The 19819-nt window shown below is 44.1% G+C and overlaps 1 pseudogene; it reads left to right on the top strand.

Annotated features, from left to right (window-relative positions):
- The first annotated feature begins 14626 nt into the window (after positions 1–14626).
- LOC147890141 (uncharacterized) lies at positions 14627–15362 on the top strand (annotated as a pseudogene).
- The last annotated feature ends 4457 nt before the right edge of the window (positions 15363–19819 follow it).

Raw genomic sequence — 19819 nt, 5'->3', positions numbered from 1 at the left:
GACGTGAGGAATGTTTTGAAGATATCTCCTTGCCGGCGTGAAGAATCCCCGACACAACTCCTTACTACTATCTTGGTGATTCATAGTCACAAGGACCATGTTTCTATCCCCATCAATTGGTGCCCAGCCTCGTGCCTCTGCTCTGGCACCCCACCCCTTGGTGTTGAGCTTCATGACACGACCTCAGTAGCCGATTTAGAGGGGGGCATTTGTGACCCAATGACCGACCCACTGCTTCCACAGCCCCATCTTCTGATGATGTTCGTAGTTCTGCCATCCCCACCTCAGTTGGATCCTGCTCTCCTTGGAGGTCCACTATATTCTCTTCAAGCTCTACATACACCATTTCTCTTGGCTCCGTTGCAGTATGCTTCTTCAGCCTTGTTCTCACCGTTCCGACCAAGGGGGGGTTTTCATCTCCAAAGGGGGATCCTCCCACAGCCATCTTCACCAACAAGGTTCTCTACAATGACTTTTTTCAAATGTTCTTGTACACACACCCAGCTCCCTTGTTCCGATGCTCTATCCAGGAGGTGAGTGTTAGAGATCAAGCAAGTAGTACAGCATACACGTAGCAGAATGATCGATAACAAAGCTGGAAATGAATCAGAGAAATGACAGCAAAGAAGAGTGCAACAGTATCCCATATATACTCCACATGAACAGTGGGAAACCAGCAGGGCAGGGTGCCTTCAATCAGGAGGGAACTGGGCAGCACTCGCAGCTATCTCGATAGCAGGAGAGCAGAGCGAAACTGAGGCAAGGAGCAGCCTGTCAGAAGTCACTGTCTGTTGTACAATGGTGGGAGGAAGTGGCCCTATAAGAAGGGCATAGTCTGCCCCAAAGTTGGGGCAGACTAGCTGCCCATATAGGCGGCCCTGGTCGGCCCAGTTGGCCGACCCAAGTGCACCCAGTCAGCCATACATGGCCGACATACAGTCGACCATACTGGGCCGACATGTAGTCAGCCCTGGGGCGGACCCAGTCGGCCCCTCCTGGTTGACAATGGTGCCTGGGGGCTGGTTGGACCAGCCCCCCCTTCCTCACCTATCTCCCCTCCCCTACTCTAGGGTGTGTCCCCCTGGGCCTACCTCATCTGGAAGCCCTCACAATTGGGGACATTGACCCCTAAATCTAACACTGAGAGGGGTGTTAGCATTATGTGCATATCCTGCCTACAACATACTAGTGTGTGATTCTTGTTGCACCCTTTTCAGGCTTTTCGGGAGCCCTATTAGAGGAGGTATTTCCACCACTGGAGTGGCCCAAAGCAGGGGACTGAGGGGGGGGGGGGGGGGGGGGGGGGCGGCGTAGTAGCCCCCAATGGGCCACCTTATGGCCAGCCTAGGTCAGCCCAGTTTGGCCGACCTGGTTGGCCTAGGTAGATGGCCGACGAGCTTCAGCTGGGGGGAATACGGAGGGGTGCCCTCCCTATATATAGGGCACCCGCTCCTCCTCCATTTGTGCACTTCTTAGGCTCCAGTCTTCAACCTTTGCCCAGAGGCTCCTGCCTCAACCTCCTACAGCCCACAGATTCCAGTTGCCAGGAAACTCCTTCTCAACCTCGGGTGCTCCTATTTCAGCCCCTCTTCTGCTCCTGCCTAGTACCTCTACTCCAGCTCTATGTGCTCATGTTTTCAGCCTCATGTTGCTCCAGATCCAGCTTCAATCAGGTCACTCCTCTTCAGGCTCCTGGCTGCCCCAGAATCGCTCTTGATTTGACCTTCCCCTGGTGCTCAAGTTCAACCACTCATGAAGCCCCTTATTGCCTCCCTCTCTGCCTTCCAACCTCCAGCCAGCACCCTCCTTCAGCTCCCTGTCGCCCTTGCCTGGCAGCTCATGTGGTGCGCTCCTGTGGCTCATGTTCCACCCTTATTGCTCTCACCCTCCGTTGCTCTCGGCTCCTTTTCTAGCCCTGATACATCCCTTGCTTTCCCTCCGTCTCTGGGAGGTTGTACTCAGTTCTCTACCCCTATTTCTTGGGCTGATATATAGCAGATCTGATTCAAGCTCTTTCTTGTTCCGTGTCTACTTTGCTTCAGTTCATGTTTATTATATTCCGTTGCATACTTTAGCATCCATTCCTTGATTGTACTCCTCAGGTTAAGTTGTGGGATGAAATTAAATAAATTCCATGATCGATATGATAACATGTGCACGATGTACCATAGCAATACCATCTCTCTCTCTCTCTATGATAACATGTGCTCGATGTGCCATAGCAATACCATCTCTCTCTCTCTCTCTCTCTCTCTCTCTCTCTCTCTCTCTCTCCATGTGCTCGATGTGCCATAGCAATACCATCTCTCTCTCTCTCTCTCTCTCTCTCTCCCCGCACCCCCTCGTTCAGCCTCCGCACCTCTCCTTGCTCATCCCTACACCTCCTCCCTCACCTCCTGCACTTCTCCTTCTCAGCCCCACATGCCCACACCCTTTCTCCTCACCGATCGTAGTTTCTTCCGCCAACCCCGTAGTTTTCTTCCCGAGCCCCATCCTGACTTTTCTTCTCCCCTTTCAGCCTCGCACAACAACTTAGCCAGACTTTTCTTCTCTTCTCTGACTACTTTTCTTTTAATGTAAAATAGTACACACATGGAGAAGCAGCCATTAAGGGCTTACCCACTCTGGGTTGAGCTGAGCCCTCACCTCCTGCACTTCTCCTTCTCAGCCCCACATGCCCGCACCTTTTCTCCTCACCGATCATAGTTTCTTCCCCCAACACCGTAGTTTTCTTCCCTAGCCCCATCCCGACTTTTCTTCTCCCCTTTCAGCCTCGCACAACAGCCTCAGCCAGACTTTTCTTCTCTTCGCCGACTTGGAGGAGCAGCCATTAAGGGTTTACCCACTCTGGGTTGAGCTGAGCCCTTGGCTCAGCCTCAGGGGTTAATCCCAGCAAAGGTCCGTCCTATTTTGCACCATTATCGAGATGTATACTAGGTGTGCTCCCTTGCAAAAACACGGCAAGTGTTTGTCAAGCTCCCAGTTCAAGATGCAGTATTTTGCAAGGTACGTTGAACATGGCATTGGTGAGGAGGCATTGAATTGTTTTGAATAGAGGAAATGGGAGGACATCTATCCGGATGAAATCACATTTGTTTGCTAAGTTGACCGCTTGTGTGGCAGGATAGAAAAGGGCCTGGAAATGGGGCTGCAATCATATTTGTTTGCTAACTTAGACCCTTAATCTAGCTAGGCTAGACAGCCCTTGGATTTAAGAGGTGCAAGATGGCATGGGTCTAGAGGGCTTGAGCAACAACAAAGGGCCAACTAGCCATATTTAGCCAAGGATGCTATTTATATAGCGAGCCACTCTTCTATATAAGCAACCAAAGGCTATTATGGATTAAGGATATAAAGGATTATCACAATATCAACCAGCCACAACTTGGATGAAAATACATAAAGTGAAATTTTTACATCTACTAATACGGCATAAAATACCTTATATATGAATCTTCCTAGCTCATCACAAAAGAAGTGCAACTTATAACCTCATGTCAGTTGGCCACTATATTGTCATCAACACCCGGTAGTGGGTGTGGAACTCTGTATCAATGTATGCTTGTATACATAATCCAAATATAATCCAAATGAACCCACACAATTAAGGATACATTCATTCAGAGGTCTCTGTGTAGTTATTTTGACAAAGCTCCGGAGATGTATGGCAATCACAGTCAATAAAATCCATCACAACATTTCCCATTATCTCATTAATGACCACAACAATCTCTGAAACTAATATGATCCTTAGGCAATATACCACAACATCAACATTGTTTTCCAATACCAACAAAAAGTCAAAACACCAATTCAACTTTCCCTCAAATTAGGAATGAAGATACCATAAATGTAGTAATTAGGAATGAAGCTTTTAAAAAGGTGACCTGGAAAAGATGGTGCATCATTGTCTCAAAGGAGGTAGGAAATGCTACACCACTTGACCTTATTCGCTCATCTAAAACCACCCTCCTTGGAGAGCTGAAGCTAGAGCCAACCTTCAAAGGTTTCAGAAGAGGTTCATGAAGCCATACAGATCATCCCAACAAAGCATTCAGGAAAATAGCTTAGACTTTGTTACGTGTATTACTCCAAAAATAAATAACCAAAAGCTAGGCTAATAGGACAAAATCAAAATAAGCTTTGTCCCTGATTGTTTTTCTCCAAGGTTTAATAATATGCAAAACTCCAAGCAAGATAACAGAAGGCTAAGAAATGAAGCACTTACTTTAGATCCAGATATTAGAACATCTGGGTGAACAATCAATAAATTAGTGCTCCAATCAATGATACACTTGCCATCCATATCAAACTCCCCAATGACATTTACACTGTCACCAGGACGGACGACAATGAAGAACCTGCATTTCACAGTCCATCAACCATAGAAGCCATTGGATTGGGTAGAGCAAGCAAATTCTGCATTACCTTGTGAACCAGGTACAATTGTGACAAGAACCTGATGCAGAAGTAGTCATGGAAGCAGCAGTTGCAGCCGAACAGGTGGTTCTCGAACCAGAAATGCAAGCCGAAGCAGTGGAAGCAGCACAAGAAGGTGTGGCCCAGGAGCAAGTCCAAGCAGCCCAAGAAGGGGTAGCACAAGAACAACTTCAACCACAAGCTCCAGCAGTGGAAGAACCAGAAGTGGTAGCAGCAGCAACTGAAGAAAATGTCGAAGATGAAGATGATGCAGATCATTTCCATTTCCATCATGCAGTAGCCAGCATTCAATGCAACACTACAAGCCGATGCCGAGCATACCTTGAGTGTGTCATCAGGATTCTACCAACTCAATGAAAGTTTTTCCTCAACCACAAGGAGGATAAATGATAGAATGACAGCGATTGTAAGAAGACAAATAGCAGAAGCTCATTTGCACTTGCAGTGGATACAACAACAGGCAAATCAGATACAAATGCAAACAGCAAGGGCAGATGTGGCTGAGTCTTCCTTGAACACCTCCTTGGGCAAAAAATGATAGGCTCACCAAGCAATTGGCTGACCTACAACTAGCCCAGTCCACAACAGCTACAGCTCAGCAAGATTTTCAAAAGAAGTATGAAGAGTTGCACGCAACAATGGCAAAAAGAGAGCAGGAACATAAAGAGGCCATGGACAAGAAGGACCAAGAACACATTACAGTAATAACCTTGAAAGTCCAGGAATGCCAACAGCTTAGACTAGCGGAGGAACATCATGCTAGTCGAAGCAAAACAATAAAGAAGCTCAAGAAGAAGCTAAAGTCCCTACAACAGGACCATGAGTTAGAAGCCTCACAGTTGGTTCATGATAATGAAGAGGTTTGTGTCAAACTAACCAACCTACAAAATGAACTTGATTCCAACTGGGAAACCTTCGAAGCCATGAGGAAGGGGCATGCTGAGAAGATCAATCAGATAAAAGAATTCCAAGTTCAAAGGCTAGAAAAGGATACTCAAATCCTCAACCTAACATGGAAACTCGACCTATCCAGATCGACAGTAATAAGCAACCAAGATGAAGTGATTGTAAAGGCCACATAAAAGATGCATGAAGTACGACAAGAATTGACAAAGAAGGTATCCGAGCTCACTGCAGCCAGGGAAGAAATCCAGCTACTACAGCAACAGGGTTCATCATCAAAGGACAAGGAAAACAAGTAGCTTCTATTTCACAAAGCTATCTTGATGAGCAACAAAGGTTAGAGAAGTTGGTCAATAAAATGACTGATTCAGGTGATAAGGTTGCCATAGCCCTATCCACTGTCCGCACACCCCTCACCACACTCACCTCACAACAGCACACCATTGAGCTAAAATCACTTTTTGTTTCCCTTTACTTGCATACGTGTACGATCTTCACCATTCACCCATGCTCATGAACGATTCCTCTCTTCTCTTCCTTCTCTTCTAAGGCGTTGCAAGCATTGCGTGAGAATGGAAGCGAGGTTGACACCCTTGCCGATCGGTAGGTTTAGTTGCTTCCAAATGGAGTTTCCTACGGAGTTGAGCACTTCGTATGCTCTTTGCAAGATCCCCACGACACGTTAGCTTTGGAAAGAACTTAACAACAATGACAGGTTTTGGATCTTCGTCAGTTCCGAGATTCACTTCCTGCGTGGGAACTGGTATCATGTTACTAGTGCCAAGTCGAGTCACGGTTACCTCGGCTTGTGCAATTTCTCGACTGACTTCATTATCTTCCAGAAAATTTCGAGGAAACTGTGTTTGTTGCTTCTCGAGTTTCTCCTTTTAAATCTGCTCCTTGACTTCCTAGACAACCTCGTAAAGGTCAATCTCAGCCACTGGTAGGATGTTCATCTCCATCAACCTGGTTTCGATATCTTTCGGAAAGGTCTCGATCTTCCAACACCGTGGGTCTACATTCCTTAGGTACAGCACCTGGGTTTGTGGCTATTCGTACCTTTTGCCCTTTTGCGGTGATTGTCATCTCTTCAGATGCCCAATCATGTAAGATTTTGGCCCCTTTCAGCCATGGTCTGCCTAACAACATAGGATAAGCCTTCTCCACCATGGGTATGATGATGAAACTTAGTAAGAAGTTGATTCCTCCGATATTGACAACAACGTCGAAAATCATCCCCAATGGTTCTACTGGCCTTTGGTCTGCCATTCGAACTCAGAATGGAGATGGTTTGAGATTTCGTAAGTTGAGTCATTTTGTCATTGATTCCGAGATAATAATGATGCCGGAACCTCCATCAATCACAACTCCAGTAATCGTTTTGTTGCGAACTTTTGCTGTAACCATGGGTACCCGATCATCCACAATGGCGATGTCGACATACATCACAGTTATATATGTTTCCACATCCTTCTTTGGTTCTTCTTGTGATTTCATCTGACCAATCAGAAACTCCTTACAATAAGGTGCAACTTTCAACAGGTCACCAAGAGAATTTTCCAGCTTCATGCCTTGAAATTGCTCCCATACTTCTTCATTTGTGGGGTTGCCTCATTAATCTCCTCGGCAACTGGTTCGGCAAACTTAACGTTCTTCCTCGGCTCAATCCTCGGTTCTGGATCACTCAGCTGGTTATCTTCCTCGCCCCGGGCTTCTCCCTTTGCTGACATCTCGATCGGATCCTCGGTAGTCGAACTCGATCCAAGTCTTCATCCAGCAATGGAGCCTTACCCTTCAGGTCTTTAGCTACCTTGTTTGCCCAATCTTTTTGTCTTCTCCAGTCGATATCAGCTGGTGCTGCCGCAACTGGTTCCTTGATTATTATGCCCTTTGCTCGGGTTACCACACATGTTTCTGCTTCGAATGGCTCGGTGATGACTGCTCCACATTCTGCGTCACGCTTCTCAGCTTTCTCCCGCAACATCTGTAGGTGCTCCTGCCACAACTTGCATTCAGACTTTAAATGGCTCCCGTAACAAAAGTAGCATTTGATTTTTGATATATTGGTACCATCATCCTCAGCTTCTCGCCACTCTTTCCACCGCTTCCAGCCTCAGAGTGTCGTTGCCAGCTTCCTTGTAGCCTTTCTCCATATTCTTTCTGCTACCTGCTGACGCATCATCCCCAACAGGATCGCCAAAAATGTCGCCACTCGTATAGATTTGCTCATTTCCTCCGTTCGGATACATTTTACTTTAACCAGAGTTCTGAATTCCCGAGACAGCGGGTTGTAGTGCCGTGTGTAGACGGGGTGACAAAAGCCTGACACGATAACTTGATACACAGAATGGTATGAATTAGCACTTCTATTAGTTCTCAAACCACACTTTAGAATAACCGACTTCTCTCTCTCTCTCACACTACTTGGTCTTCTGCTCATAAGGCGGACCATTACAATATGAGTCGGTCTACTCTCTGATGTTACTCTCTATCGACTATCGAGTACCCGAATATGAGTCGGACTACTCTCTATATGGGTTAGGCTTTACGGTAGCTAGAGCCTCTGGTCTTGCTGTTGTTCCTGGGTGTCGGCGTTACCTTGGTGAGTTTGCTGCTGTTACCCAAGACCCACTCCTCCTCCGATGATGTCTTATGGGTCTTATCCGAGAAGCTTGGCTTCCCTGTTCATCTTCCTTGGTCTCACTTCTGCAACAGCGATCAACTATCTTCAACTGCAACCCCCAACAGTAGATCATGACTCATCCTTGATCATCTCTCTTCCTTCGTCCATTCTCGCTTCCTTTATAGTGGTCTTCAACGGTGCCTCCTTGCCTTACGCCCTCCATTACCGCTCCTATACCTCGGTGGATTCTCCCCTGATTCAGGAAGGTACCCCGCTTTCCATAGAAGGTCGAGTTAAGTAGTCTGCTTTGCTTGGTAGTTAGCCAACTCTCGAGTTCCTCGTAGATGACTCCGAGATTCTTGGTCGCCTGCCACCCGGTTCCTATCTTCTCGGCTACACGTGTACTTGCTACTCCTAGTGTCAAGTTTTGTATAAGCCATCCTTCCCCATCAAGTTTTGTAAAACCCGCGTGGGTCTTGGTGGTTGAGGCTCTGGTTCGTGTCGTTGTGTGTGTGTGTTCGATCCTTGTGGTCGACTTCGGATACGCCTACTGTGTGCATCTTGGCATTGTTGTTACGAAGTAAAAAACTCTCTCTCTCTCTCTCTGTCTCTCTCTCTCTCTCTCTCTCTCCACCCCAAAGAGCAAGCTCACAACCACGCTCTCTACTTCTTCAATTCACAAATTAAATCACGTTCCTCAAGAAGAGGGTAATTCTCAAGGATCTACAGAGGAAAAAGATCTATCTTGACGATGGCTTCATTGATGTACAAGGACATGGAGGCGTGTAAGGCAGAGGAGGAGGCGTTAGAAGATGGCCATAGAAGGAAAGATGATATTGATGTCCCAGATAGGGAGTGTGCCTTTTCAGTCAATGTACTCTCAGGACTGGACTGCTACCCCACAACAGTTGTGGATACCAAAATGCAGTTTTTACCCCTCAGACATGATGGTTGGTTTTATTCAAACCTACTCCTCCAAGACATTTTTCATGCCATGAGGCTCACCATTGGGCAGCTCAGGTCGGCCTTGCAATCTAACAACTCATTCAATCTCACATTCGCTCGTTAAACTATACAAAATAAAATAAATTCTCGATATGTGACATCATAAAGATACCTGAATTTTAAAGCTTAAATGCAAAGGTACAGATTTCTATCAACATCATGTGCAAAAGTCTTAGCCACAATCCGAGGCAAACACATCTTTGAGAAGTTAAAACACTAACTTACCATCAATTTGCACCCCAAACAACCCACATGAGAATCCTCATTCAGAGTAACAACAAAGAACTAGGCTACTCTTGCAAATGTGTGTAACTATTATCCAAAGCCCAAAGGAAAAAGTCTACAAATCCATATAAAATCTTCTTGACGCTTAAAGCTTCATACACAGTCACCTTCCGATAGTTTCCTGATCACACTCAATAAAGACAAAGGTTCAAATTGTGTTGATGAAAGTGCCTCATGCGCGACAACTATGTGTTCTCAACATCTTCTGATGATTCAAGGTCACAAATTGTCTCCATAGGATCTGGCTTTGTCGTACAGTACAAATAGACAACCTTTATGCCTCCCTCATGATCCAAAGACTATTAAACATGTTACTGAAAGAGCTACAAGAAAGGAAGGTGGATCCACAGAAAATCAGCACTTGTCATTGTACACTGAGAGCATGGATTTCACCAGGCGAGGAATCAGTAGAGTACGGAGGAAACCTGAATGGTATGGGGCTTTTGAGGAGTTCAAAGATGATGAGGAAGGGCACAATGAGGAGTCAGTGTAGGCTCTTCCTTTCAAGCATCGTGAGGGAGGCATCAAGGTTGTCTATTTGTACGTATGACAAAGCCAATTCCTATGGAGACAATTTGTGACCTTGAATCATCAGAAGATGTTGATCCTTGGGTGGAACACATAGTTGTGGCGCATAAGGCACCTTCATCAACACAAATTGAACATTTGTCTTTATTGAGTGTGATCATGAAACTACCCGAAGGTGAGTGGGTATGAAGCTTTAAGCTTCAATAAGATTTTATATGGATTTGTAGACTTCTTCTTTGGGATTTGGAAAATAGTTACACACATTGGTCTGCCTTGCATAGGAGTGCAAGAGTAACATAGTTCTTTGTTGTTACTCTGAATGAGGGTTTTCATGTGGGCTATTTAGGGAACTTTGTCTTTAGCTGTGGGAACCTTGAAAGTGTACTCTTTCGGATCGCCAGCTAGTGGCAGGACTGCAATTTTCACCTTCTCCATCGTGTGGATAAAAGTTTCTCAGACTGTAGTGTATTGCGTGGTTATTAAAGGGCTTTCACATGCCCTTACGTCGTGAAAAAAAGCAAGGAATCTTTAAAAACACTCCCCTTCACACGTTTTTTTAACGTTGTCACCTCAAATATCATGCAACTCAGACGACCTCTCCAATTACGCAAAAATTAACAGAGTTGGGGTGGAGGAGGAAAATATTCAGCTGATGATTGGTCTCCAGATTTTTGCAGCTATTGTACATGAATGTGATCCAGGGTTTGGTGGGCTGAGTTGGCAACATATTTGCACCATTCACTAAAAGGAATGACATGTGCTTGTGTGAAAGCCCTCTTATTCTATCATGTACATGGATTATATCTGACGTGTGCTTCTAGCTCCGTAGGCTTGTGGAGGCTTGGAGCTAGGCATGCGATTCTAGGGTTGAGTTGTGGGGACACGATTGCTTTAGCGGTTGCAGCTATTTTGGGCATACGAGTGCACCTCCTTATATAAGGGGGTTCAGTGGCCAGTTGGATCGAAGTGCACTCGTGGGAGCGAGTCTCGGCTCTCTCTTGTGGCTCTGATACCATATGACACGTCCACTGAAGCTCTTGGGAATCCAGACTTGCAAACAGATACTAAACAAGATCATGAAAATCGAAGGAATCCACAGGCAAGCTCACCTCCCAACCGTGATGCTCACAGGTATCGACCCGTAGAATCCGAACATCGCCCCCGAGCCAAGGGCTAAACTTCTAGCACGTCTCACTCTCACCGCACGATGTCCCATACCACCATGAAGTGCCCCTCGGGCCTCAGGTGATGCCTTAAGTTAGATTCGGATGGTAAATGCCGGAGATTTCCTCTCACCTATTTCAACCCTTGAGAGGGCTTTGTGCGACTAATATGCATTTCAGTCATTGGCAGAAGGTCCAGGATGGGAGCTCCATTGTCAACCCGAACTCAAGGATTCAACCACCTACTATTCAGGTGGTTGGTGGTCAGTGGATGATTCGAAATGGGTTGCTGTTTTGAAATGATAACATTTGTGTACCGGATGTGGCAGATCTTCGATCCGGGATTTTATAGGAGTTTCAAGATGCACCTAGTGTAGGACATCCTGGGGTACACATGACGTTGTCTCTTGTGAAACATACTTTTTATTGGCCTAAGATGAGGGAAGCTATTCAAAATTATGCTGTTGGCTGCTGGAACTGTGAAGTAAATAAGGATGAACACCTTTGAAGCACAGGGTTATTGCAACCTTTGGAAATTCCAGGTAATAAGTGGGAAAGTATTTCCATGGATTTTATTACGAGATTACCACAAACGCGAAGGGGTCATGATGCTATCTGGGTGATAGTTGACTGCTTGACAAAGATGGCACGATTTTTAGCCACTTAGAAGAGTGTGACAACAAGTCAATTGGCTCACTAATTTGTTGACCAATTGTTTCGACTGTATGGATTGCCAGTCGACATAGTCAGCGATAGGGATTCAAAGTTTACGAGTGACTTCGAGACACTTGTCTTTGACAAGTTAGAAGCACTTAGTCCGAGTTCCTCTCAACATCCCCAATCTGAAAGGCAGACAGAAGTAGTTAATCAACTATTGGAAGATATGTTTCGTGCTTATGTTTCCAAGCGACAATATTCATGAAAAGATTATTTGCCTATGATTGAATTTGCGTAAAATAGTGCAAAGCATTCGAGTACTAGTTTTAGTCCTTTCATGCTTATGTACGGGTTTCAACCTAGGTCACTAGTAATGGTAGGGTTTCGGGGACTTAAGAATGATGTTGCTCAAACTTTTTTGCAAGATATGCAAGAAATGTTACAGTTTGCCAAGGAGTCTATTAGAAGTGCACAAGATCGGAACATATTTTATTCTAATAGACATCGTTCGCCTAGAGAACTCTCTCTTGGAACGATGGTGTGCTTATGGGTTCCACGAGTCTCCATACTGGTCAAGTTGTGAAATTATCCTCCAGATATTGTGGTCCACCATTCAAGGTCATTGATGGATTGGATCAGTTGCATATGAACTTGAGTTGCCTCTTGATGTAAGGGTTCATCCAATCTTTCATGTCAGTTGACTGAAAGAAGTTTTGGGTGCTATGGATCAGGTTGTTTCTCCTTAGGAAATTATTGAGGTTCAAGATTTGACTTATGTTCCACATGAACCTGAAAGTATTTGCTTGAATCCCGTGAACGTCCTCTTTGTAACCAGACAATCATGGAATACAAGATTAAGTGGAAGGACGATGTTGTTGAGGATGCTACATGGGAGTCATTAGCTCATGTTCAAAGAGGGTTTCCAGACTTTCTTGTGAATGGAGGAGTGAATTCTTAGAGGAAGGGGAGTATGTTATGTGCATGTATTATATTTGATGTGTGCTTCGGCATAGGACTGCTGGCTCAGTAGGCTTGTGGAGGCTTGGAGCTAGGGAGACGATTCTAGGGCTAAGTTATAGGGGCACGATTAATTTAGCGGTTGTAGCTATTTTGAGCATACAGGTGTATCACCTTATATAAGGGGGCTCATTGGTCAGTTGGATCATAGTGCATTCGTGGGAGCGAGTCTCAGCTCTCTCTTGTGGGTTTGATCATGGACCAGTGTGGACGCACACCTACTATCCAGCATAGCCAAATTTCTATTAGCTCGAGGCCCGAGGGGCGCTTCATGGTGGTATGGGACACCATGCGGTTAGAGTTGGATGGAAGCCGATACATGCCAATAGTTTATCCCTTAGCTTGGGGGCGATGGTCAAATTTTACGAGTCGAGTACCCGTGAGCATCACGGTTGGGAGGTGAGCTTGCCTGGGGATTCCTTCTTTTCCCCTCGACAATTCCTTCTTGTGATATGGTTGAAGGCAACTCCGGGAGCGATAAGGTTGCTCAAGCTAATCCTCCACTTTCACTGCCACCTCAGAATCACAGAGATTATGATTTTTATGAGGATTTAGTTGCCAAGGAATCTTTTGGTACTATTAAGGTTTGCTACCTCTACCTCAACTTGTCGTGGGGTTGGAGTTAGGCCAAAAGGGATGCTCACTCCTCTCTCTCCCTAAGCTATTCTTTCAGTCTTAGGTCTTTATTCCTCACCTCTCTCTCTTGAATGTGTCACTCACTCAAGCCTCGGGTCTCTCACTCAATAGCTCTCATGGAAAGGGGGAAGGAAGAAGATGAGAAGGTAGACATGAGCATGGGGAAAGGGGGAATCCACAAGTGCATCAAGGCACTCATGAAGCATGCATGAAGCAAGACACAACAAAAAAGGAATGCAGGAAGTGCTTCAGCTTGTATTTCAAAAGTGCAAAAGAGAGAGTGAAGACCAAGTCACAAGACTTGTCTTAAATACACAACCTTTTTAGGGTTCAAGCCAAACCCTAATTTCTTGCCACTAGTCCTAACTACACTCTAATTGGCACCAAATTGGTCCAAATTGAGATATGAAAATTGCTGCTTAATCCTAGTGGCATCAGGAACGACATTACAAGGCTGAAGCTTCCCTTCTTCCCAATTAAAATAGATTTCGAGTATATTTACAAAAGAATATTCCTCAACATATATACACGGTGTTGATGACAAAAATGGTGCCGTAATCTAGCAGAAAGAACTAAGAAAACATCCCATCCATCCCTCACAACGGTGCCAAAAAGATGTTAAGGTTTGCTACCTCTACCTCAACTTGTCATGGGGTTGGAATTAGGCTGAAAGGGATTCTCACTCCTCTCTCTCCCTAAGCTATTCTTTCAGTCTTAGGTCTTTATTCCTCACCTCTCTCTCTTGAATGTGTCACTCACTCAAGCCTCCGGGCTCTCACTCAATAGCTCTCATAGAAAGGGGGAAGGAAGAAGATGAGAAGGTAGACATGAGCATGGGGGAAGGGGGAATCCACAAGTGCATCAAGGCACTCCAGAAGCATGCATGAAGCAAGACACAACAACAAAGGAATGAAGGAAGTGCTTCAGCTTGTATTTCAAAAGTGCAAATGAGAGAGTGAAGACCAAGTCAAAAGACTCGTCTTAAATACACAGCCTTTTTAGGGTTCAGGCCAAACCCTAATTTCCTGCCATCATTAGTCCTAATTACACTCTAATTGGCACTAAATTGGTCCCAATTGAGATCTGAAAATTGCTGCTTAATCCTAGTGGCATCGGGAATGACATTACAAGGCTTAAGCTTCCCTTCTTCCCAATTAAAATAGATTCTGAGTATATTTACAAAAGAATATTCCTCAACATATATACACGGTGTTGATGACAAAAATGGTGCCAGAATCTAGCATTCTTTTGTCGCTCATGTCAACCTATGCTGGCCCAAGGGTTAACAAGTACATTCTTAACCAGATTGGATGCACGATTTGAGGAGATATCCTTGAATCAACATTAGATAGTGCAGTAGATCACTGATATGCAAACGCTTGTCCAAACTCTCACGCATATGGACTCGATGGCATCCGTTCTTGGTCCAAATATCATGCCTGATCAATTCTCCGGGGAGCAAAAGGATCGCAAGAAAGAAGTCGTGGACACTGGCTTCACAAGTGGCAAGTCTACTTTAACTTCCACCCCTATTTCAATGACAAGAAAATATAGCTTGCACTTGGGTATCTCGCTGGGAAAGCTCTCCTCTGGTGGAAGGAGCTGAAACCTCAGCTGACCACTTGGGTTGAATTCAAAGAGACCTTTCAGACTGAATTTCTCAAGAAAGAAGAAGATTATGATATCATAGCCAAGTTTCGGGCTCTCAATATGGGTAAGCAGAATCTAACCTTTGAAGTTTACCTACAAAAGTTTCGTGGCCTTCAGACGCAAGCTACCAAGATGGATCCTACTACTCTCTTGGGATTCTTTGTAGCTGGATTACCTGATTCATATCGCTTACAGGTTAAAACAACAAAAGCTCCACCCTGAAAGAGGCCATTCATTTTGCGCACATATATGATGATACCATGGCTTCAACCAAGAAGCCTCTAGTGACCGAGACACAGGGTAAGACCAAGAGGAAATTCTTTCCTCATGCTTTTGGCACAGGTGATGGGAAATCTTCTAATGTTCCCTCACAAGAGAAGTCCAAACCGACTAAGGGTGGCGAGGAAAGTTTCCTTCGCTTGCGGAGGAAGGTAAATGCTTTCTTTGTGAAGTAAGGTTCAAGCAATAACATCAAGCAAATATTAAGCCTCTCTATGAGTACAAGTCTCAATCTTGTAACCTAGTTGTGCTTGAGTCTATGCTATCTAGCTTAGTTCTCCATCATGTGTAGTCTTAGGTTGCATCCACCACTGAGTAGCTCTAGTCAAGCACATTTAGCTTAGTTGCACTAGAGCCATATCTCCAAGGTACTCATGTTTCTTCACATGTCCGTGATTGTCCATGATGGTATTGTGAGTCTTGTAGATTCTCTCTTTAGCTAACCAATTCATTGATTCCCAGTACCTTTTCCATGAATAAAAAATCTGCTATAAAATTTGTAGTGTATGACCATTACCAATTCATTGATTTCCATTAGCTTTTCCATGGTATAGTGAGTCTTGTAGATTCTCTCTTTAGCTAACCAATTCATTGATTTCCATTACCTTTTCCATGAATAAAAATTTGCTATAAAATTCATAGTGTATGCCCATTACCAATTCATTGATTTCCACTACCTTTTCCATGAATTGAAAATTGCTTTAAAATTGGTAGTGTATGTCCATCTATGTGAGGCCTTTTTTCCTCTTGTAGACCCTTTGAGCTATGCAAAAGGACTCTTTGTGCGTCAACTATTTGGAGCCTTTGTTTTTCTCCATTTACAATTGGTGGTAGCAAGCCAAATTTTCCTAAATTAATAACTTTTGGCTCTCTATCTATAAAAGGATCTTTTTGAGCCATATAGCAATAGAACTCTAATTTATTAGTGAACGACAATATTACATGCTTTTGAAAAATGTGATTTTGGCATGTTCTTCTCATCCATCATGCAACAGGCATGTTCTATGATTAATACATAGAATGGTATTACGGAGCTAAAAGACAAAGCAGAATTTGTTTTGCCTTTTTTCCCTATTCTTTGCATTGTGCTGGGCTACAGCCTCTCATATGAAGGCGTTGGTGCAGACAGGACCTGCAGATGGTTGTTGGTGGAGAGCAGGCGATGGAGAGCCGTTCGGAGGCTAAGCTTACCTTGGAGGGGAGCCAGCCAAGAGCTTTGTGAGTCGTCTGTGGTCGTAGGTGCCGCTTGTCGTGGAGATGGGTTGCCTTGTTGCTTTAGTCGTTAGAGCTCTAGTTGCAGCTGTAGAGTCCGCTGGCCGGCTGCTTTGCTTGTAGTAGGAGGTCGATGGAGATCAGGAGGTAGGGCTGGCGTTGTTTGGAGAAGGCCCGTGAAATAGTCGATGGAGTCACCTCTGTGGCAAAGCTACAAGAGACGTTTTTGGATGCTGCGTGTCGATGAAGCTGCTGCAACTGCTATAAGGGTCACCCGCCACAGTCGAGAGGGATCCACAACGTCTGTTGGCTGTGTAGAAGGCTACTGTTGGAGAGATAGATGAATGGAGCCAAGATCTGTACATAGGCGGGAATCCTTAGGGCTTGGTTGAGTAGGTTGTTTGAGATCTAGGAGCCACCTTCAATCATTTACACCTTAGAAGAGCCGCTATGCCAGGCGTTGTAGAGGAGCCATTGTGCTTGGTGTTGTAGAAGAGCCGCTATGCTATGGAAGCCGCTGTAGAAGACCAAGCGTGAAGAACAAGTGGACGAGCAACAGGTTGAAAGTCGCCTTATGAGCCTTAGCTTGCTGTCCGTGGTCTGTGGACCTTTCTTTAAAGCATTTCTTTGTCGAAGTAGTGTGCCTTGGACCTCTTAAACTTCATACACTCTGATCTCTCATAAGAGAATACTTTGATCTCTTTGAAACAAATCTCTCTCTCAAATTACTCACATGCAATGACGGAAAACTCTCTTTTTCACACAATCTCTCAGCGGAAGAGATGTATCTCAAATCTCTCTTTCTCTTGATGAACTAAGAATTCCTCTCAATAGAATAGAATGGAAATCTCTCAATCAAATGGACAAAAATTCCTCTCAAATGGATGGGAATTTCTCTATCACTCAACGGAATTTTTCTCTCATGAAAGCTACCTACATTGATTCTAGGGAGGACTTGGCTATGAAAGGTGGGTGCTATTTAGAATTGGAGAAAGAGAATGATAACCGTACATACATGTACAGGAAAGAAGATGAGCTTTGATATGGTGAGTCATGTGGAGCTGAATGTGGGTGTGAAGAAGGGGATGGTTAAGAGAAAGAGATAGAAGTTGAGAGTGAAGAGGAGAATGAAGATTTTGAGGAGGAGAAAGGCCAAGTCTTTTTCATTCTTGGTGAGGAAAACCCCCGAGAAGTTCAGCAAGAGTTCAGCTAATGGCTATGGAAGAGAGAAGACTAGAAACCATGGAAAATCTAATGCAACCAAGGATTTCCCACAACCTAAAAGCAGGAAGGAGAGGATGCCATCCATATAGACAATTTGTCATGCTTGGCTACGTTGCACAGTACCTAACGCACTCTAGAGAATAATGTTCACTTATGTAGCTTTATAGTGTGAATGAGAGGCATACTTCCTTCTTTAACTTTAAGAAAAAATTGTGGCAAGTGGACTTATCCAATCATTGGTTCATCCTTATCGATAGCTTCTTGGGAAATGTAATATATTTAGCATGAATCCTTTGACTTGGATATAAAAGGAGCATATATTGTGAGAATCCTTTAAGGGGATGACCCCCTACCCACAAAATTTGGCGAGAACTGATGTCCACAAAGCAACCCATTGATTAGCCACCTCAACTTTAGAGATTCGGCTCCCCCCTTGGAAAACTTGCCTCAATATTTGAGGTATGTAGCACCAAGGTTAGTTAACTAAAAGTGTAGTAGTAGTATAACCTAGGATGAGTATAGGCTCAACCAATTAATCCACTTTGAGCATGACGTATAATTTAATTTTGAGAGCTTTCAACCACTAACCTCGAAATTTTGGTGAGAGTTGACCATTGCACAACATGCCATTACTTACCCCATATGAAATTTGGAATGATCTATTCAACCTTAAGCAAACACATGTTCTAGCAAAGAGATAGATTGACATGAAATCTAGATGGATTTACTCAACCTTTGCGAGCACATGTGAGCAAAAGATATATTGACATGACATATATTGTAATTCAAGTCAATATATGTTTAGGAGCAACAAATCTTTATTTTACCATTTTTAAATGATTTTATGGATAACTCAATCAAACCTATGTGTGAACGCAACACTCCCATAGGGCAACCTAAGTTGCAAAATACCTCTCCTCATGAGAACCATTTGTCCAAAATCTCTCTCCACGTAGGTCTCAAATGCTAGCTAACCCACACTTTTATTATCTTTCTACCATTAATTTTTTAGCATAGTACTAAAGAGAAGGTGCTAGCCCATGCTAGAGAGAGAGAGAGAGAGAGAGAGAGAGAGAGAGAGAGAGAGAGAGAGAGAGAGAGAGAGAGAGAGAGAGAGAGAGAGAGAGAGAGAGAGGTCTTTACATTTGGTGGATGCAAACATCCACCACAATGATCTTTTGAGTCATACTTTCATAAATCTTCCAAAGTTAAGTTAGCCTTTCTTTAGCTCAATCGCCTTGCTTTTCATCTTTGGCATGAAAACCATCCAATCACATTCCACGATGTGAATCCATTAAAATTACTTGCCTGGAAAACATATTTCTTTTCAATGTTACCAACAATAGCCACTGGTTTGGAGAATAAAGGCTTGCGGCCACATATCAAATTATCATTGGTCGATTGTCTTTTTTTTGCTTGAAGGTTATTCAAGTTCCAATTAACAACCAACTTTGGGAAAAGTTGAGAATCATGCACAATGGTTGAAACCATAGAAATGAATATGTAGTTATTTACAAGTGTTTTTAGGCCCATTGGTAGGTATTGCACAAAAAATTCTAACCTAATCCTTTCATCATTGGTGTGTATTTGTATGATAAATTTAGCCTTCAAGATCTATCCAACATTATGCATAAATCCACCTTGACAATGCTTGAGGTAGAAGGAATCCCATTGAATACACACATACACATGTGTATACACACACATGTGCACATGGGTATAGAACACACACATATGTAGGGGGGTGTAGAATGATGTACATACAAACATGCTACAAGCACACACTCACACATACACACCTTAAAAGCATATGTGCAGGCGTGTGCATGTGCCCACACATGCACATGCACATGTATAAATGCGCAAGCATTGCACACACATACATTGTCACACTTTGCACATAGACATACTATTAACTAGAAATGAAATCAGGACAAGACGCTAGAGGATAGGCATGGCGATGCTCATGGGCCATGGAGGAAAAGGGAACGTGAGGGGAGCATTAACATGGGTGGGGAAAAGGGACTAAGAGGGGAGGGAATGAAGAGGGAGACTCTGGCACAATGGGAGAGGAATGTAGAGATGGAGACATCAAGGGAGGAGGGTCATGCTTTATTTGAAAGGAAGGATGGGGGGAAATATCAAAGTACTAGCTAGGTGGCTTTACAAGAATGAGCGTGTCCCATCAAGGAATAGC

Source organism: Dipteris shenzhenensis, chromosome 19 (assembly GCF_047967505.1).
Source record: "Dipteris shenzhenensis isolate YYH24624 ecotype China chromosome 19, Dip_SZ_1.0, whole genome shotgun sequence".
Classification (NCBI taxonomy): Eukaryota; Viridiplantae; Streptophyta; class Polypodiopsida; order Gleicheniales; family Dipteridaceae; genus Dipteris; species Dipteris shenzhenensis.
This window is presented reverse-complemented; position numbering and strand designations above follow the sequence as displayed.